General features: G+C 36.9%; 1 protein-coding gene and 1 pseudogene across 9 annotated transcripts in view; one reads left to right on the plus strand and one right to left on the minus strand.

Moving 5' to 3' along the window:
- ROCK2 (Rho associated coiled-coil containing protein kinase 2) overlaps positions 1-22,881 on the plus strand; it is a 165,615-nt gene that overhangs the window by 17,894 nt on the left and 124,840 nt on the right. The gene's annotated exons all lie outside the window — the stretch shown is intronic.
- Positions 17,503-19,899, minus strand: LOC745148 (axin interactor, dorsalization-associated protein-like; annotated as a pseudogene).

The following is a 22,881-nucleotide window of genomic DNA, read 5'->3' on the forward strand; positions in this document are numbered from 1 at the left end:
CGGGCTTGGTGGCTCACACCTCTAATCCCAGCACTTTGGGAGGCCAAGGTGGGCAGATAGCTTGAGCCCAGGAGTTGGAGACCAGCCTGGGCAACACAGTGAAACCCTGTCTCTACAAAAAATACAAAAATTCGCCAAGTGTGGTGGTGTGCACCTGTAGTCCCAGCTTCTTGAGAGTCTGAGGTGGAAGGATTGCTTGAGCCGGGGAGGTGGAGGTTTCAGTGAGCTGAGATTATACCATTGCACTCTAGCCTGGGTGACAGAATGAGACTCCCCCTCTGCCTCTTTCTTGGCCATGTTCTCTTTCTCATTGAAGACACAGGCATGTGGCTCACAATCTTTCCCCATAAGGCTTTGCCACCATTCGTGGTGAATTTAGAGTTTATGTGAACAGAGGGCCCAGGACTCTGGCTTTATAGTTTCCCAATTTCATCATCTCCAGTTGTCTTTCTTTTCACTTAATTCATTCACTTAATCCCATGGAGCTACTCTGGACCTCACCATTACCTGAAAATCGGCTTTACCTTTGAGGTCTTAAATTTAAAACACTGTCCTGGCTCTGACTGTAAACTTTTGAGATCTGTAGTTCCTTGACATCTCTAAATGGTTCCTTTACTAGCAGGCAGGAACCCATTTTCCATCACTTTAAACTTCTTGCCAGAATCCTCAGTGTCCTTGTCCTCATGAATTTTCATCGTATGTATCTGGCAAAACCTAAGTTCTGGATCAATTTGTCTCTTTGGCCAACAAAAAAAGCATTTGTTGAGCAGTGATGGATAAAAATCACACACAATTACCCAGATTAGTGGTACTGCAAATTCATGGTCTCTAGTCCCTGAAAGAGCTGTCAGGGCTGCATTGCAATTCTTTTATTCTCCATAGGGGCTATTTTAATCATTCTTTTCTTTCTTTAAACTTAAGAAAGAAAGTATCCTCCCCAGATGGTCTTCCCCCTTCATGGGAAAACAGAACCCATGAAAAGGAGACCCCTTATATTTCCTGTTACTTGACTCACCAGTTTATCTCCTCTGTAGCATTTGTTCTTCCTTTCCTTCTATTTCAGTGGATGAGATGTTCCTCATGCTGCCTCAGGCTGATTCTCCAACTGTGCTCTGGGTCTTATTCTTTTCTTCCTGCTGATTAACGCTATGTCTTTAATCTCTCTCTTAATTCTGATTATTTCCCATCTCACTAATAAACATGTTCATAAAACAACCAAAATACCCCTAGACATAAGTCTCATTTCTTACTGCATGATATGGTCAGAAAATAAAAAACAAAACAAAAACGAAACCTCAGTTCTTTCTAGCTTCTGCCTCCTCCTCTCACCAGCAAAACAAAGCCCCGAGCTTGTGTACTTCTCTGTTGTCTCATGTTCTGTTCACTTCTCCATACACTATAATGTCTTCTCTCATCATTCACTAAAACTGCTCGCTCCAAGATCATCTGGACTTCTTGCTGCTAAAACCATCATCTTATAGAATGTTCAAAAGTACTTGACACTTGTCAAATTGCTGTCTTCTGTTGGCTTCTATGACAGTACGCAAAGCCTCAGCTGTTTCTCCTTAGGCTCCTTTGCTGCCTTCTCTTCTTCTGCCAAATGGAAATGTTCCTTACTGTTTTTTTTTTAAATGCATTTGCCATCTTGGTTTTGTATCTTTTCCAGGACTTTATCATTTGTATGTTGATGCCTTCCATTTTATCCATCTGAGAGCTTGCATTTGAGCTTCCGGCTCACATATCCAGCTACCTACTGGTCATCTCTACTTGGATATACTGCAGATACTTAATGATAACATATCTACAACTACATTCTTTTTTCCCCTATTGCTCCAAATCTGCTTCATTTCCTTTGGTTTTAGATTCAGTGATTGTTTCCACTATCCATTTAGCTTGGATCAGGCCAAAAATCTAGTGTCTGTTATCTTTGACCTCACATTGTTCCCAGATCTTATCAGCGTTACCTCTTAAAGGGGATTCACTTGCCTCCCATATCCCTGCTTCTTTCCTATTTCAAGTGACTATCATGCTATTTCTAGATTATTATGGTATTCTTTTCCCTGGTGTTCTTTCCCCCAGCTTTTCTAGTCTTTTATCCATTTTCTACTCTCCAGCCAGACTAATTATGGAATGTAAACTTACCCTGTTGTTCTCTGAAGTATTTAAATGATTGATTTCCCATTCATTCAGGGAAAAGTTAAAATTGCTAATTATTTCCCACAAAATTGTTTGTGATCTAACTTCTGCTGACTTCTCTAACCTATCGCTTGTCCCTTACTCCTCTCTTTCTCTCATATCCCACCCCATATTAAATAACTTTCATTTGAAGCTGCACCATTTTTCTTCCCATCTTCAAGTTATTAAAAAAACCTAGATCCCTCTGCTTAAAATACAAATGCCAACTCCCCAAATATTAACTGTAATGTAGTATGTGGAAAAACTTCTGTAAGCATTGTATTTAATTTGGTATGAAGTTGGATTCTGGAAGGACAAGACAAATATGTACAGTTTTCCCTCAGTATCCAAGGGGGATTGGTTCCAAGACCCCAAGACCCCTGTGGATACCAAAATCTGTGCATGCACCAGTCCCACAGTTGGCCCTGCCAGAACCACATACACAAAAAGTAGCCTTGCCTTTGGTAGTGGATGTGCAACTCACGGATAAGGAGAACTGACTGTACTTATTGGAAAAGAAATCTACTTATAAACAGACTTGTGCAGTTCAAACCCATGTTAAGGGTCAGCTGTATTTAGAATAATGTCTTTCAGAAACTGATCTATTTATGTGTTAAATGATAATGGAGAATTGGTTTGTATAGCATGAAGGGGATTTCCTTAGAAAAGTGTTTCAAGTGGAAGTTGCTGATGGAAACTCGTGCTTCTTGTGAGCATTTCTATTATGAGAAGTATGGATAAAATAGTTGGCTAATGGAAAAATGGTAATATAAATGCTGGGCATAAAACTTCTTTATAGAAAATGAATAGATATTTTAAATAATAAGCACTTGAGACCTGTCATGTTGAATAGAGGTTTTTATGATGTACTATTAAGGTTATTGTCATAGCAGAAATAATACAAGCAAGACATACATCTCTTACTATGTGCCAGGCACTGTGCTTTACTAACTTGTTAGATTTCTGTGTCCTTTTTCCAGTGCCATGAAAATAACAAGTTCTTTCAAGATTGGCTTCTTTTACTTAGCAATATGCATTTTAAGTTTTCCCTCCATGTCTTTTCATGGCTTGATAGCTCATTTCTTTTTAGTGCTGAATAATATTCCATTGTCTGGATGTACCATACTGTACCCACTCACCCACTGAACAACATTTTGTTGCTTCCAAATTTTGCTAATTATGTATAAAGCTGCTATAAATGTTTGTGTGCAGGTTTTTGTGTGAACATAAGTTTGTTATGTTTTGTTTTGTTTTGTTTTTTGAGACGGAGTCTCCCTCTGTCGCCACGCTGCAGTGCAGTGGCATGATCTCGGCTCACTGCAACCTCCGCCTCCTGGGTTCAAGCGATTCTCCTGCCTCAGCCTCCCCAGTACAGGCACTCACCACCACGCCCAGCTAATTTTTGTATTTTTAGTGGAGACAGGGTTTCACCATGTTGTCCAGGATGGTCTTGATCTCTTGACCTCGTGATCCTCCAGCCTTGGCGTCCCAAAGTGCTGGGATTACAGGCGTGAGCCACCGTGCCCGGCTGAACATAAGTTTTTAACTCCTTCAGGTAAATACCAAGGAGTGCAATTGCTGGACTGTATGGTAAGAGTGTGATTCCAGCTGTATGACGTTCTGGACAAAGGCAAGAGTAAGGAACCAGCAAAAAGATCAGTGACTGTTCGTGTGGAAGGAGAGATGAATAGGTGGAGGACAGAAGATTCTTAGGGCAGTGAAAACACTATATATGATACTATAATGGTGGATACAGGTTATTATACATTTGTGTGAACCCATGGGATGTGCAGTACCAAGAATGAATACTGACGGTAACTATAGACTTTGGGGGATAATGATGTGTCAGTGTTGTAGGTTTGTTAGTTGTAACAAACGTATCATTCTGGTGAGGGATGTTGATAGTGGGGAAAGGCTATGTGTATGCAGGGGTGAGGGGTATGTGGGACATCTCTGTACCTTTCAGTTTTGATGTGAACCTCTAACTGCTCTTTAAATAAAGTCTTTTAAAAAACATGTTCTTTAAAAATATTCTGCACTTAGGAATACTTACGAATTCAAATATGGTTTAAAATTTTTCTAAAAAATTATGACCTCTTCTGGGTAGTATAGAGGTAGTTGCGTACTTTTTGCAAACATAATGAGAAACCTCTTACCTGTCTGATTAAAGTTATATTAAAGTCAGAACATCTGAGTTGCATATATGTCTAATAGTATGTAATTTCACCCAATTCTTTGAATAAAGGTTTATTCATTCTGTACCTGAGAGATTTAGTGTCTTTTAGATTTAATGTCTTCCTGAGTATTTGTTTTCTCATTTAATACAATTGTGAAATATGTAGGGCAGATATACAGAATAGAGGGGAAACTGAGGTTTGGAGGTTTGTCCAAAGTCATGCAGCTGCTAAGTGGCAGAACTGGAGAAGTATCAATGTCTGTAGATTTCTAAGACAGTATTCTTTTTTTCATTATGATGCTTATTTTCTGAAGTAAAACCTCAAGCTCTGAACAAGAAATTGGTTAGCTATTTGGACAAGCTGGATGGCTATCTTAGAAAAGTAATTAATAATATTAAATGTTTTAACATTAAAAGGATTACAAACTTCAGAATATTTGTTGTCAGTGATTGTTCAACTTGTTTACCCTAAAAAATCCCCTTAGGTTCAGGTTAATCTTCTTCACTCTTCTCCAAAAGAGCACTGCTTTGGATTTTTTCATGTCTGCAAGTGAAGAGAGCGTTTCACTGTATGATCTATACTTACTGGAGATAATGATTAAGAACTTATCTTTAAAACTCATTAGTTGTTAGTGTGATTTTGTTCACTGACCATTTGACCAAGCTAGGGAGGAAATGGAACGCATAACTCAGGAAAGGGTAAAGAAGCTCTTCACAACTGTGGTATCCCATAATGATAAAATTAGCCAAAACCAAAAAGTACATATTTTTAACTTTCTACCACATATAAAATAATGTTTAAGACATAGTCCAGGTACTTTTAAGAAGTTATAGTTTGGGAAGATAAAGCTTATTGTCAAGTGGAAAGTTAAATGATGAATTAAAGAGCTATAAATAGAGTAATATAAAATGATACCTTACTTGCTATTTGAGCAGCAGACAACAAACACCCTGAATTAAGAATGGTGGCAGTCACCATGCTTTGGAAGTATTAGAAAGAAGAGCATTATGGATGCTCTTCTAATGCATTCATGACATGAATGCAACAATGGCAGCAACAGTTATGATGATTAGTAGCAAACACTTAAATGGCTACTGTTTCTGGCATTTATATTATATAAAATATATAAAAATATATATGTATAAAATACATATACACACACTAGTGATACCTTGATTTCTTAACTTTATTTTTTCTTATTCTTTTTAAAAAACTGATACATTAATATGAAAATTATGTATATTTATGGTGTACAACATGATGTTAACACCTCAATTTTTGAAAGATAGTTTTGATTTGTGTAGTATTCTAAATTGACCATTGTTTGTTTTGTTTTTGGCTTAAATAATGGAAATTTATTATCTCAAAGTTCTGGAGTCTGGAAGTCCCAGATCAAGGTGTTGGCAGGTTTGGTTTCTTCTGAGGTTTTTCTCCTTGGCATGCAGATGGTTGCCTTCTCACTGTGTCCTCACGTGGCCTTTCCTCTTGCTTGTGTACCCCTGGTGTCATAATCTCCTCTTCTTAGAGGGACACCAGTCAGACTGGATCAAGACCCACTCTGATGACCTTATTTTAATTTAGTCATCTCTTTAAAGACCCTATTTTTAAATACCAATGACATTTTGAGGTACTGGGAGTTAGGACTTCAACTCGTGAATTTTGGGGTGGAAGTTGAAACATAATTCAGTCAGTAACTATCCATCTATTTATCTATTTTTAAACCTATCATTTTTAATGTGGAGTGCTGTAAGACTGAAGATGCTTCAAAGAATGAATATGTATATGAAAACTTGTGATCGAGTTTTTGTTGTGATCCTTCCTCCTTTGATCAGTGTAAACTGGTCGCTTTCCTGTCTGTAATACAGCTTTCAATTCCTACCTTTCAGGATTATTGTGAGATAGATTGACTGCTTTTGTTTTTGTTTTATTTAGTACTTTTAAAACATTGCTCCACTGTCTTTAAAAAAAAAATCAGTCCAGAGGTTTATTTATTTGAGACTAATAATTTATTTGGCATTCTCTGACCCAGTGATCCACCTGCCTCGGCCTCCCAAAGTGCTGGACGCAGTGGCCACGCCTGTAATCCCAGCACTTGGGAGGCTGAGGCGGATGGATCACTGGGGCAGGAGTTCGAGAGCAACCTGGCTGACATGGCAAAAAACCCTGTCTCTACTAAAAATACAAAAATTAGCCCGGTGCGGTGGCGTGCACCTGTAGTTCCAGCTACTCGGGAGGCTGAGGCACGAAAATCGCTTGAACGTTGGAGGCGGAGGTTGCAGTGAGCTGAGATCGTGCCACTGCACTTCAGCCTGGATGACAGAGTGAGACTCTGTTTCAAAACAAGAAAATAATTTGATCCTTTTGTGCCTTGCTTTGTTATGCCGGTAAAGAGCAGCAGTTAATCTAGAGCTAATTTTTCCATGCTACTGAGGGAAAAGCCTTTTGAGTACAGTACCTCAAGTCCCGTGAATTGTAGGGTTTTCCATTCTGGCTAGCATGGCAGGAATTATTCTTGTTCAGCTCTTGGGAAATGTCTCATGTAGATCATGTAGTCTCATGTAGATATGTTCTCTACTGAAGACTCTAGGGGGAGTACCTGTGTTCTTTCTCTGTACACCTCCCTCCTCTCTGGTACTCTGCTCTGTTAACTGCATTGGCTTCCTTGGCTTCTAGCTCTGCTTCTGCAATCCAGGGTGACCACTTGGCTCAACTTAGGTTCCCTCTCTGGGCATGGTCACCTGGTCACCTGGAAGTGGCCATGATAGGGCTCACTTTGTTTTCCTCCTCTCAGGGAGGGACCACCGTCTTTCACTGCCTGATATCCAGTGTCTTGAAAGTTATCATTTCATTTATTTTTTCTGGTTGATAAGTTGTTTCAGGTGGCTGGAAGGGGTAGATTCTAGATGTTTTAACTCCCTAAGCATTAAATGTAAACCCATTATCAGACTAGAGTAAGACCTATATTAAATAATTTTATCGCTTCATAATTTATGTAAGGTATTTATCACAGTGGTGACAAGGCAAAAAAAATGTTTGCTGTTGCTATCCTTATTATCTCATCAAAGGACTCAATGTTGGTGTCTTCCTTACATTTAAGTGTTAAAGTATTTAAGATGAGATCCAATCCAGCTGATTACAGCTGCACCACGAGACAGTGCTATTGAAGGAACCTGGTAGTGGGTAAAGAATATTGAAAAAGTTGATATAAACATTATGGCAGTGGCCCAAATAGCTATTATTTTCTTCTTTGTACTAGGAAAACCCCTGGAATGTATTTGAGTTTGGGCTGAATGAAGACTACTTAAAAAAATTTTTTTTAAAGCAGTTTTGTTGCTGTGTGTGATTAGCCACATGAGTAAGTTGAAGCTATGGAATGTGAACACCAGAGGTTTGTGAGTAGCTTTCAGGAAGAGTCCTTACAGGGAGTGAATGTATCCTTTTCTTGCCATTGCCTTTTAACAGCTGGTGTTGGTGCTTGCTATCCCATGTCATTAGGTGGAAGCAACGGATTCAGGTTAACAGTAACAAAGCTGAGGAGCTTAGGTCCCTGATTATCATTGGAGCCACTGGATCCACCCTGAATAGTTTTAAGGTGTTTTCTGGTTAGGTTTTTCTGTCACTTGCAGCTGAATCAGTCCAAACCAATAATATAATTTATTATGATAATACAGTATAAAATATCCGTGATATTTAAAAATTACCATTATTTCTTTAATATTGCCAAGGAAATAAGGTGTTTAGAAATGTGTAGATCAGATGGGACGTATCTAAAAATAATAAGAGCTATTTATGACAAACCCACAGCCAATATGATACTGAATGGGCAAAAACTGGAAGCATTGCCTTTGAAAACTGGCACAAGACAGGGATGCCCTCTCTCACCACTCCTATTCAACATAGTGTTGGAAGTTCTGGCCAGGGCAATTAGGCAGGAGAAAGAAATAAAGGGTATTCAGTTAGGAAAAGAGGAAGTCAAATTGTCCCTGTTTGCAGATGACATGATTGTTTATCTAGAAAACCCCATCGTCTCAGCCCAAAATCTCCTTAAGCTGATAAGCAACTTCAGCAAAGTCTCAGGATACAAAATCAATGTGCAGAAATCACAAGCATTCTTATACACCAGTAACAGACAGAGAGCCAAATCATGAGTGAATTCCCATTCACAATTGATTCAAAGAGAATAAAATACCTAGGAATCCAACTTACAAGGGATGTGAATGACCTCTTCAAGGAGAACTACAAACCACTGCTCAACGAAATAAAAGAGGATACAAACAAGCAAATGGAAGAACATTCCATGCTTATGGATAGGAAGAATCAATATTGTGGAAATGGCCATACTGCCCAAGGTAATTTATACATTCAATGCCATCCCCATCAAGCTACCACTGACTTTCTTCACAGAATTGGAAAAAACTACTTTAAAGTTCATATGGAACCAAAAAAGAGCCCACATTGCCAAGTCAATCCTAAGCCAAAAGAACAAAGCTGGAAGCATCATGCTACCTGACTTCAAACTATACTACAAGGCTACAGTAACCAAAACAACATGGTACTGGTACCAAAACAGAGATATAGACCAATGGAACAGAACGGAGCCCTCAGAAATAATACCACACATCTACAGCTATCTGATCTTTGACAAACCTTACAAAAACAAGAAATGGGGAAGGGATTCCCTATTCAACAAATGGTGCTGGGAGAACTGGCTGGCCATATGTAGAAAGCTGAAACTGGATCCCTTCCTTACACCTTATACAAAAATTAATTCAAGATGGATTAAAGACTTAAATGTTAGTCATTTAAAACCATAAAAACCCTAGAAGAAAACCTAGGCAATACCATTCAGGAGATAGGCATGGGCAAGGACTTCATGTCTACAACACCAAAAGGAATGGCAACAAAAGCCAGAATTGACACATGGGATCTAATTAAACTAAAGAGCTTCTGCACAGCAAAAGAAACTACCATCAGAACAGGCAACCTATAGAATGGGAGAAAATTTTTGCAATCTACTCATCTGACAAAGGGCTAATATCCAGAATCTACAAAGAACTCAAATTTACAAGAAAAAAACAACCCCATCAAAAAGTGGGCAAAGGACATGAACAGACACTTCTCAAAAGAAGACATTTATGCAGCCAACAGACACATGAAAAAATGCTCATCATCACTGGCCATCAGAGAAATGCAAATCAAAACCACAATGAGAGGCCATCTCACACCAGTTAGAATGGCTATCATTAAAAAGTCAGGAAACAGCAGGTGCTGGAGAGGATGTGGAGAAATAGGAATACTTTTACACTGTTGGTGGGACTGTAAACTAGTTCAACCATTGTGGAAGACAGTGTGGCAATTCCTCAGGGATCTAGAACTAGAGATACCATTTGACCCAGCCATCCCATTAGTGGGTATATACCCAAAGGATTATAAATCATGCTGCTGTAAAGACACATGCACACGTATGTTTATTGCGGCACTATTCACAATAGCAAAGACTTGGAACCAACCCAAATGTCCAACAATGATAGACTGGATTAAGAAAATGTGGTATACTTTTATGGAATACTATGCAGCCATAAAAAAGGATGAGTTCATGTCCTTTGCAGGGACATGGATGAAGCTGGAAACCGTCATTCTGAGCAAACTATCACAAGGACAAAAAACCAAACACCACATGTTCTCACTCATAGGTGAGAATTGAACAATGAGAACACTTGGACACAGGAAGGGGAACATCACACACCGGGGCCTGTTGTGGGGTTGGGGGAGCGGGGAGGGATAGCATTAGGAGATATACCTAATGTAAATGACGAGTTAATGGGTGCAGCACACGAACATGGCACATGTATACATATGTAACAAGCCTGCACGTTGTGCACATGTACCCTAGAACTTAAAGTATAATTAAAAAAATATATATATATATATATAAAAATATGTAGATCAGGGCGGCTTTAAAAAATAGCTTTTTGAAGTTAATAGCTGTTTATGTATATGCCTGGTGTTTTACAGACATTTTATGTCCTTTATTTCCTTTTCATAACAATGCTGCAAAGTTATGTTATTATCTCTGTTTTATTGATGCTATGAGGTTTAAAGAAGTTACGTAACAGTTGCGTTGGTAGAGTTAATATTCAATTTCAAGTCCGTCTGATTCCAAATCACAGACTTTTTCCACTAACCCATGCTTTTCTAACTCCTTTGCTTTAAATTTTTATCTCTGAGTATCTTCTCATTGGTAAATTAATCTATTTAGGAGATGCCCTGTAAAAGTGACTAAATTTATTATTTCAGGCCACTTATTTCTTTTGTTTCTTATCATGTTGACATAAGTTACATGTCTTTTAGTTACTTGCCTCATTTCTGTGGCCTCATTCGCAGGAAAAGTTAAGCTTTCCTGAATCTGTAAAGTTGAACACCACCATAAACTCTGGACTCATGATAATTTAACCTTATGTTATATACCATAGATGAGAGTTTAGTCTGAAGAAGGTCTCAAACTATTAAGCTTCTTAACTGTGCTGGTATCCTCCATCAATTAAAGGTTTGGTTTATGTATGGTTAGCTTTAAACGACCACACTTAGGATCTGAGGAAAACCATTTGACCCTTCTAGTCTATTCTAAGTCTCTTAATTCACTGAGAAATTTTGATGCATTTTTAGTTTTCATTCACTTACTATTTTGTTTTAGCCCTCTCTTTTTGTTCTGGAATGACTTATTAGCAGTCAGAGGACAGACATACCATATCGTAGGAACCTAAGCATGTCAATAATTACTTAAAATACATGGTCGCATAAAATGTTTACGTCTTAAAGAAATTTACTTTTTGTAATCTGTTATGGCAAAATATTTTTAAAGCCTGCGTGTTCCAGACCTGTTCTACCTGTTACCTCTTAACTGAGATGAAGACTGCATACCTGAAAGAGAAATTAACTGGTAGAAGAGACACATGCCAGAACTACTGAGAATTAAGTCTTTGTTTATGTAACCTTTTAGTTTGTTGAGTCTTTCCTTTTTTGGAGTACATGAAATTAAATACTATGGAATAATTTGCCATTCTCAGCTGTTAATATATTCCCTATGCTGTAGAATTTGTTAATGCTACCTTTATTGTTATATAAACCTGACATGGTTTTTGACTTTAGTAATTGACAAAGTATGGATGTAAATTTAACAAGGAAAAACATTTAAAATTAGTAATGTTACATATACAAGTGTTGTATAAATTCTGAATTTTCTTGGTCTCTAAGACCTATCCATCACCTCCTCTTCCACCCACCTCTGATACTGGATATACGTAGTATTTATTTATATCTATTTTATTTATTTTGCCTCCTTTGCCTTTACAATAGTTACCCATTTTCCAACTTCTCAAGTTGGAGTGCTACCAGTTGAGGGTAGTTGTATTGAGTAGTTCTTTTAAGGAGAACTTTCTTAGGGTATATCCAAATACTTCTCTTTCCAGTATAATAGCCATTAGCTCCATATGGCTAAGTTAATTAAACTAATCAAAACAACATAAATTCTGTTCCTCAGTTGTGCTAGCCTTGTTTCAAGTGCTTAGTAGCTACATGTGGCTAGTGGCTACCATCTCGGACAGCACAGCTTTATAGAACGTTTGCAGTGTTCTGTTGAGTATACTTAATAATCAGAATGTGGACTGAAGAAGGCCCCTGGTACAACTCTATTTTAGATATATGTCATTTAATAATGTACTTATGGCTTTAATTTCTGGCTGAGGTTGTTCAAAAAAGTGAAGTCTTTAATCCCTGTGAAGCTTGCCTTGCTTACCAGTCTACATTCTGATGAGTTTTCTCACTATGTTTTGAAGTCTTTTACAGTGCTGCCTATTTAACAGACAAATAGGACTTTGCTTGTTGTTAAATGATTTGCCAGAAAAAAATTATGGATATGTTTTTAGAAGTTTATTATATTCCCGATTATAAGAGTAACAGATGTATTATAGAAAACTGGAAAATGTAAAGAGTAAACAATTAAAACTTATATTATGCCGACTCAGATAATTTACTGTTTTTTTTTACTAGTTTTATTCATAATTTAATTTAAAAAATTTTAAACTGTTGGGAATTCATCTCATAGTTTATTTCCATTTTGTTCCCCTAACATTGTAGCATAAGAGTTTCTATATGATACTGTAAAACAACAACAACAACAACAACAAAACACTCTGAAGCATACACTGCAGTATTGAATTCAGTGGTTATAATTGCTTAACCATTCCCTGTTGTTGGACATTGTGTTCTGTGTAATGGTGCTCTTTGTTTTGTAACATAGATTACAAGGGTACATCTCTAACTTCAGAATAATTGTTTTACTTTTTTTGGTAATTATTTGTTAAGTTTATGTCTTATACTAGAGTATAAGCCACTTGAGTGCAAGGACCATGCCTTGATTACTTGTCTTAGGTCTTTTTTGCATTGAGAAAGGATATAAAGTTATTTTAGTGATATTTTTATCCTCAGTTTATATCATTGTGTCTGATATATAGATACTTGTTTGACAAATTGAACTTAGATAATTGGATTTTTCATTTTCATAGGTTTTGCTTATGGATAAGAATATGCACATTTTAATAAAGTAATAATTCAGGTTTTTGGGCACATTCCTTTAGGGATTATAGTCTCATTTGTAATATACATTTTTCCTTTTTTGCAGCTCTTTTCACAGGAGAAAGTTTTTGGATATGCCATTTAAAGAGATGAATAATTTTCAAGGACATCTATATTTAAGCATCATATTTGCCTGGTTTTATCACATACCACAATATGGTTTAGCTATTTGAAGAACATCTTTAGTGGCAAATGCAAAACAGTGAATCATGGGTGCTGAGATACTGGCCACATTTAGTTATGATACAGCTTTGTAGCTTGTATAAGTTGATTTCAACAGTGTTCTAAAAGGAACTATGAAAAGCAAATTTGAGGATATGTATAGTTGGGTTTTTTTTTCCTAAACTTACTGGGTTTTGCGTGTAAAATGTGGCAGATACGAAACCTTATTCATGTAAATATGGTATATGTTGGAAATTGTAATATGTTGGTACCAATAAATGTACTGGTAAATGAAGTTCTAAACTATTCCTAAACACTATTTAAAATACCTTTAACAGTACTGTGTTTTAGTGAATAATAGTAACTAAACAGCATGTGCAATGCAGTCAGTTTCTTTAAAGAACATACAGACAAAGGACGTATGTTAGTCAAAATTGGTGTAAAGAGAGCAGCAAATTAGAAAACATTCATAGTAATGTTTTTAGTTGCTACATTAGACTATGAGGAGAACATTACTATTACTGTGAAATACAAATTGTTGACTGCAAATAGTTTTTCTGGTATCATTATAAATGCTTTATTCATTTATCATAGTTCTATAGTAATACATTTAAATCTACCTTATTTTTAATAGCTTTTAATATTCCATTGCTTGGATAAATTATTTATCCATTACCCCTACCAAAGGATTTTTGAGTCACTTTCTTTACATCTGAGTATCAAAGAATGTTCTTATATATATTTATGCAGATTCTAGGAAAAATGCTGTAATTTTTTCCTGTACTTCTGACATTTCTTCAGTTAGTGTTAAATGTTTTTATAATAAGGACAAAGTAAAAATTTATATTTGTAAAAAATGCTTTTAAAAGTTGTTTAAATATTTGAGAGGAAAAATTAGGTTATTTTCTCTCTTTATAACATGCACCAAAATAAACTCCAGATAATTAAAGAGGATAAAGGTAAAGTGAGAAACCATAAACAAAATGAAACTATACAAATTCCCGTCTGATCTAAACATAATAGATATGAAAACAATCATAATGTAGTTTTTATTTACTGAAAGTGAACAAAACTAAACGAGAAGTTAAAAGAGAGAGAAACTGAGGAAAACCATATGCCCCAAAAGGCAGACACAGCACTGTTATTTTTAACATAAAGAGGTTATACAAATTCACCATAAAACCTCAAATATCAATAGAAACATGGTACCAGGATTTAGACAATTCACCAAAGAAATGCAAACGACAAAAATAATGCTCAGGATTTAAAAATATAAAAATTAAAACATCAATAAGAGATAATTTTATTCTTATAAAACCCAAAAATATTTTAAATATGGTAGCATCTGCTGTAGAAGAGCGTAAATTTGTCCCATTTATTCACTGCTGGTCAGAGTCTTTCTTGTTAGTTGTAATTTGTCTTTAGTTAATAGTTAATAGACTAAACAGTTGTAGGTTTACAGAAAATTAAGCAGATGGTACAGAGGTCCCATGTAACAGCTACTCCATCCCCTTCCGTTTCTGTTATTAACATCGTACCTTAGTGTGGTACACTTGTTACATACAGTTAATGAGCCAATGTTGATACATTATTATTAACTGAAGTACATAGTTTTCTTTAGGGTTCATTCTTTGCTGTACATTTGTTTGGGTTTTGACAGATGTGTAATATCAAGTATCCACAGTTACAGTATCATACAAAAGAGTTTTACTGTCCTAAAACTCCCCCATGCTCCACTTCATCATCCTCCTTTCTTTTTCCTCTTGTTGCCTCCAACCACTGAGCTTTTTGCTATCTCTAGTTTTGCCTTTTCCAGAATGTCATATAAATGGAATTGTCCAGTGCGTAGGCTTTTCAGAATGGTTTCTTTCACATAGAAATATGCATTTAAGTTTCGTTCATGTCTTTTTTGTGGCTGTATGATTCATTTCTTTTTATTGCTGAATAATATTCCATATACCACAGTTTATCATTTACCTATTGAAGCACATATTGGTTCCCTCCAGTTTTTGGCAATTATAAAGCTGCTAAAAACATTTGTATACAGGTTTTAGGGACAAAACCCCAACATAAGTTGAGGAACATCTATTCTCAGCAATAGCAAATGCATTATTAATACATGGAAAAAAGATGAATCTCAGAATTATACTGAATGAAAGAACCAGTCCAATAAAGAGCACGTACTATTTGATTTCATTTACATTAATTATATAAACTTCAAAGTAATTTATAGTGATAGGAAAACAAATCATTCGTTGCCTGGAGAAAGTGGGGGCTTTTGAAGAGGGGCAGGAGAGGGGGATTTTTAAGGAGTACAGGAAACTTTGTGGGTTGATGGATATGTTCATTATAGTGACTGTGGTGATGATTTTATGGATGTATACCTATTGACAAAACTTATCAAATTGCACACTTTAAATGTGTGCTTTTATTGTACGTCAGTTTTACCTTAATAAAGCTCCTTTTTAAAACGAAGCTTAGAGTTTAAAAGAATATAAAGTATATGCTAAAAACTGAGAAAATTTTAAAATATGAATTTGTTAATTTATTGAGAATAACTGTAATAAAGCCATTTAATTTCACCTATGTAGTACTTAATGAAAAATATGTTTTTCAATACAAAAAGTTTAGTGAGAAGAGTGGCATTGCTCTGTAATTTTGCAAATCTTTTTAGCGTCTGACTTTAGTATGAAACGACGGCTGGATTCTCATCTGCTTCTTCATGTCATCAGTTGTGATATGTTGTATTTGTTGAAGTAAATGAGGAAAAATCATCATTGTACATATTTGTAGTTGGAAAAGGGAGGGGGATAGTAATAGCCTTTCTAGATAATTCTGGATATTCTTCAAGTTCTCTGTTGAAATCCCCCATCTTGATATCTCAAACATATTAATAGCAGTGATTTTGAAGTTTATGTTAAGTTTCTGGATCTCCTATAGGGGTGTGTGTGTGTGTGTGTGTGTGTGTGTGTGCGTGCGCATGCGCGTGTGCGCTTTCTCTTGATTTTATGATATTTTAGTTTTATCATCTGGTATGGCTGCTAATGTTTGACTGCTGGGCATTGCATGTGAAAAAATTGCATAGAATTAGGTAACGTTGTCTTCAGAGAGGATTTACGTTTTCTTCTGGCAGTTACTGTTGAGGCAGACTACCTTAATCTATTCAGTAATTGAACTGATTTGAGGCAGATTTTTAATCTTTTGAGGGTTGGTCTAGTTTTTATTTTACCTTATTACTTCTAGGGTATAGCCCTTTAGTAGACTCCGTTAAAAACCCTGGACTTTTTCTTCTTTGTAAGTCCAGAACTCTAATTTTTGTGTTCCCTACTCTGCAAGAATGCTAGAAGCTCTCTTAGGCTTCTCAACTTCAGAGCTGCAACTTTGTAGTCAACTTTAGGTTCACTTCTTTCTCCACCCACCACCCTGCCACCTCAAGGATTTTGGTTTCAAATCTTTACTGCTTTGGGGGCTCTCCAGGACTTGAGTAGATTTTTAAAAATAAATTCGTTTGGCCTTTAAAGCTTTTCCTCATTGATAAGATTGGCTCTATCAAATTAGTCTATCATTGGTAGAGATAGAAATCTCCAGATTGTCTAAGAATTGTTTGTTTTTTTAAAAAGTGTTTCACTGTACTAGATAGTAGAATTTCAGGGGCTTGATATATTATAATTACTCTCATGCTGATTTCATAGCTAGTTGAGAGTTGGAGAAGTAAGTTAGAGATCAGAATGTCATCTATATTACTGGTGAAATCTAGGATGCAGGCTGTGGCTCAGAGACAGGACAAAACTGTTGTCCTAAATGAAATTTGAGTCATAGATACATTTTTCTCACAGAGGTGAAATCTTCCTTGCTTTATTACAAGAATAAGAGTAGATGAGAATAAATGTGTATCATTTATATGGATCAAAATTCTGGAAAATTAAGTAATTTAGTGTAACTTAAAATTGTAATTCACTGTTGTGGTCCGTGTGTGTTATATAACAGACATAGGTTGTATATACAACCTATGATTCTTCAATTGAGCTTTTATTTTTATGAATTTTATGAATTGAGCTTATATTTTTATGAATTTTGCCGAGCGTGGATTTGTAGTAAGTAATGTTGAGCATGCCAGGATATAAAATATTATTTTGCATTCTCAGGAATTATCAAAAAATAGAATATTTTGTGATGATTATGTTTGCCATTTGGTAACCGTTCTGCAATCTGGTTATTTGCTGTTCATATTCGGAATTTATCTAAGAGTCAATGAGTTGTGTACTCCAGGAATTCTCTCAGTATTGCAGTATATGTCACAATAATGTGGCAATATCTTCCATCAATTCTAAGCCATGTGATTAGGCATGTTAATTGTAGGAATCACCCATTTAAAACTGCTTGACTTTGAACCCAACTCCGCTTTAACCTTTTTTTAAAAATTGTAAATAAGACTTTACAGTGATGGCCAGAACTCATTTAGTATTCCCTGAGGTTGTAATCAGTGCTAACACCAGGTGACACAAATGCAGTCAAGCTACTTCCCTTAAAAAAACTCACCAAACTTTAGGATCAGATTACCATAACATGGGCTAAATTAAAAACAGAAATGAAATACACAGTATTTATTACAGGGATATTTACCAGGAAAAGAAAGTATCTTTAGGCCATGTTGGTTTGACTTTTATTTTACGTAATTTTATAATTAGTTCAGTCCATTCATAGAAATCTCTCAAAAAAAATTTTGACATAGCTCTTTTTTTTCTTTCATTTCTTTTCTTCTTTTTTTTTTTTTGGAGACAGGGCAGGCTGGAGTGATGTGGCATGATCTTGGCTCACTCCAACTTTTGCCTCCAGGGCTCAAACCGTCTTCCCACCTCAGCCTCCTGAGTAGCTGGGACTACAGGCATAACGCCACCATGCCCAGCTAATTTTTGTATATTTTGTAGAGACAGGGTTTCATCACATTTCCCAGACTGGTCTCAAACTCCTGAGCTCAAGTGGTCTTCCTGCCTTAGCTTCCCAAAGTGCTGGGATTACGGACATGAGCCACCAAGTCCAGCTGATGTAATACAGTAATTGATTGGTTTCATATTAGGAACATTAAACTACATTTTTATATTTCATATACTCATTTTTGTGATTTTTAAAACAATTTTTTGTTTAAAAATTTTGTGGAGATGGGGACTGAAATAACTTTCTAGGTATAGAACCCTAATTTGCAATACTGTTTCTATTGGAAATTCAAATTTTATTTACAAATTTAAATTTCAGTCATTATCAAAGAACCAGTTAGGTTGTAAGATGGGTGGGAGTCGTGTGTAAGCTCAATTAAATCAAACCATCTTTATTTTGTGTATGCTGCATACGCACACACGCGTACATATACAGTCATTCCTCGAAGTCTGTGGGAGACTGGTTCTAGGACCTCTAGAGGATACCAAAATCCATCCTTGCTCAAGTCCCTTATATAAAATGGTGTAGTGTTTTCATATAACGTGTGCCCATCCTCCCGTATACTTTAAATCATTTCTAGATTACTTATAATGCCTAATACAATGTAAATACTATGCCGGTAGTTTTTTTTTTTTTTTTTTAATAGAAAGTAAGACATGTTTCAAAAGCTACAATAAACCTGTATCCAAAGGAGTCCTATACATCAGTGATGTGCTGGACTTTGAATTCTGTGGTACAGCTTTGCATTGGACTCCCTCCGGCCTACTGGTCTGGGTATGGCTTGCTTCCTGCCTGTTGAAGGGTGAATACGCTACACAGAGCTATGATGGTTTCTACTGAGTGGTAAAATTCACAGAAGTTCCAGGTTCATCATGTCAGGATCATTCCTTGTGCAAAGTTTGATGTAGATGAAGATAAAGTGGTTTCTTGGTCAATAATTGCAATTGCTTTTTTTTAAAGTCAGTGGGTTTCTTGTATAGTTCTATTACAATTGGCCCAAGTTTAATTTCATCCATCTCCATGAAAGCAAAACACTTGGTGCTGGTAAACCTTTTTTTAGGCTTGTAGTGTTTGAATTCAAAGAAGATAGCTGCACCTTTGGTTAATTTTTCAACATGCTTCTGGAGCTCAATGTCCACATTAAAATGAACATATGTATCTTCTTTTCTTGAAGCCACAGGAGTATCTTGCACAGGAGTTAAGTCTATGCCATTCAGATCCTTTACACTAACTGTAATACAGGGATTGATGCACTGCCCAGCATCTTTCAAACCAGTTTTCTCAATTCTGATAGTGAGTAATGTCATTCCTGGTTCCAATGGCAACCTTGGTAAGAAAGTACCGGGAACTCTAGCAGGAAAAGAATCAGGAGACCCTGCTCCAGCACCACCCTCTTCTTCATCTTCTTCAAATTCCAAATTCTCTTCTTCACCAGGTGCCAAAATTCTTCTTAATGGGACAGGCTAAACATCAAATGGGAATTCTTTATTATATGTAAGAATATTCTTTAGGATTGGTTCTAGCTTCTTCAGGTTCTCCAATTTAAATTCTTCTTGAGACTGTGTGGACTGTAAAGCTGTACTTCGCAATTCTAAGCATGTTGCAATTTTGCCTATGGTTTTCTTTTGTTCTTCTGTGAATTCAGAATTATTGTGTTGAGCTTGGGCCTCTTTTTGTAGATGTCTTGCTAATATCTGATACTTGTCTATCGCCTCACCAGCTGGCCCCAAGAGTCGCAGTCGGCGCCTCTCCTAAAACTGGCGCCCCAGCGCTGCAGCAGACTCTGGGTCACCTCTGACATGGCCGGTCCCCACCCCGTCCCCTCCTGCCCCTACCCCAGCAAGGCCGGGTTCTAGGGCGCCATCCTTCCCAGGCCTGGCCCCGACATTAACAGGGCCAGGAGGACCGCTACGGCCACCACCGCCACCCACCGAGGAGCCGCCCAAGCCCATTTTTCGCCGATAGTTGTTATATTGTATTGTTTAGGGACTAATGACAAGGAGAAAGTCTGTGTATGTTCAGTACAGATGCAACAATCTGTTGGTTTTTTTCCTGAATATTTTCAGTTCTGATTGTTGAATCAGTGGATTCAGAAACCATGGATATGGAGGGCTGACTATATACAGTCTTTTTGGTATGTTTCATTTTCAGAAGTGTTGGTTTAGATTCAGATATATTTGTTATTTAGAAGTTTCTTTAAGATAATGTTTTCTGGCTGGGTGCGGTGGCTAACGCCTGTAATACCAGCACTTGGGGAGGCTGAGGCGGGCGGATCACGAGGTCAAGAGATCGAGACCATCCTGGACATCATGGTGAAACTCCATCTCTACCAAAAATACAAAAATTAGCTGGGCGTGGTGGCATGCGCCTGTAGTCCCAGCTACTCGGGAGGCTGAGGCAGGAGAATTGCTTGAACCTGGGAGGCGGAGGTTGCAGTGAGCTGAGATCGCACCACTGCACTCCAGCCTGGTGACAGAGTGAGACTCCGTCTCAGAAACAATAAACAAAAAGATAATGTTTTCTGTCATTTTGGTGACAATTATGCAAGAAAGGAAGGTCAGCTTCATTACCTGGTACACAGGAGAAAAAAGTATTTATAAAATGGGATGCTACTGATTTGACTACTTCATGTGTAGAAACCATAAGATCATCTTTAGATTTTTGAATTATACTTTTTAAAGTACAAACCATTCAGTACGTTTTATAATACTGTAAATTAATTGAAACCATTGTTGTTAGTGTAATTATAGCCTCGGTAGTTTTTCAAGGAAACGTGGTAATGAAATATCGAGACCTCAGTTACATATGTCTTTTGGTTTATACCACTGACTTTATTAGAATATTAGTTTGGCGTCATTCTTTTTTCCCCCAAGAAAACTTGCTTTCTGTATCTTCCCATATTTTTCAAGCAGGTCTGCTATAGTTAATTCCTGTCTGTCAGCATTTGGATTGTTTAGACTGTATTTCCCACATGGTGTTGGTAGGTATTTTCTTGCTGTATTAGCTGGCTGCAGTATTATGGCTTTGCTTGCTGATGGAAATAGGTTTGTTCACTAAGCTCCTTTGGGCAAGGACATTAGCTCATCCATTTATGCTGTAGACATATTTATTGAAATGATATCCCAGAGCTATCAAGTTAACAGCGGAGTTCTTTTACCTGTTTCTGTATTCCTTTGCTTTGAGAAAGTGAACTTATTTTGCAATTGATTCTTAAATCCCTTGTGTTTAAAGGATTTTATGTACACTCAGTCATTTAATGAATATTTAGTAACTACGGCATGCCAACCACTGGTTTAGGCAGTGAACAAAGCAGATAAAATATTCCTGCCTATCAGTTTGCATTTTAATAAGGAGCTAGATAATAATTTAATTGTTTGTAGGATAGTGATAAGTGGTAAGGAGAAAGAAGGTAAAACAAAGATAATGCGAAATATAGAATTTTTAAAGTTTACATATTATAATAAGTTCTCCCAGAAAAGGTGACTTTTAAGTGAAGACTTGGTGGAGAGCTACCACCAACTGGTGCAGTTATATGGGTGTGAGCTTTTCTGACAGAAGGAAATAGTGAGTCCAAAGTCCCTGAGTCAGGAACATGCCTTTTGTGGTTTTTAAAAAACTTCTTATTTTGAAACAATTTTATAAACTTACTGCATACACAAAACATTTGATTTGTCAACTGTCCAAATAATGTTCTTCGTAGCAAAAGAATCTGACCCAGGATCATATATTCATCCAACTCTCATGGCTCTCGAATCTCCTTCAATCTGGAACAGTTCCCCAGTCTTGACTCTCATGCTCTTGACAGTTTTGATGATTACAAGCCATTTATTTTGTAGAAATTGTTCCAGATTTGCCACTGGGAGCCCTTTCATACTGGCTTATATGTCCTCTTGACAAGTCACCATCAGTCCTTTTACACTTCTTTACTTATTTTTAAACTTTTTTCTTGAAATAATTATAAATTCACAGTAACTTTGCAAAAATAGTACAGAATGGTCCTGTGTACCCCATTTCCCATAGTGTTTATATCTTACATAACTATAGTTTATTCTCAAAACGAGGACATTGACATTGATACATTGTGTATGTATAGCTCTATGCCATTTTATCACCTGTGCACTTCCTTCCTTTTTGGCACAAGATGCTACAAGCTCATCTTATCATTTTCCTACTCCAGCCTTAGAATCAGCTATTTCTCCAAGGAGCCCTAGTTCCTTTTAGTGAAGAGTAGTATTTTAAAACCAAGATCTGAGTGCTAGATGAGCTCATTGCTATGGGAGTATCTATTGTACACCAGGCCCTTTCAGTGGTCACATCCAGGAAGCATGTGCATGCACGTAAGTGTGTGTGTGTGTGTGTGTGTGTACACCCACACAGACATTTATCTACATCTATATTTCTATATCCATCTTTATTTTTTTTAACTTTATTTTTGAGACGGAGTCTCGCTCTGTTGTCCAGGCTGGAGTGTAGTGGCATGATCTCTGCTCACTGCAACTTCTGCCTCCCGGGTTCAAGCAATTCTCTTGTCTCAGCCTCCCGAGTAGTTGGGACTACAGGCGTGCGCCACCACGCCCAGCTAATTTTTGTATTTTTAGTAAAGACAGGGTTTCACCATGCTGGCCAGGCTGGTCTCGAACTCCTGACCTCAGTTGTTCCACCCTCCTCAGCCTCCCAAAGTGTTGGGATTACAGGCATGAGCCACCACACCTGGCCCCCTGTATCTTTTATATAATGAAATCTGTTAATTCATATTGATACCTCTAGTTCCAGCTCAACACCGTGAGTTCATTGTAGT

Source organism: Pan troglodytes, chromosome 12 (assembly GCF_028858775.2).
Source record: "Pan troglodytes isolate AG18354 chromosome 12, NHGRI_mPanTro3-v2.0_pri, whole genome shotgun sequence".
In the NCBI taxonomy this organism is placed as follows: Eukaryota; Metazoa; Chordata; class Mammalia; order Primates; family Hominidae; genus Pan; species Pan troglodytes.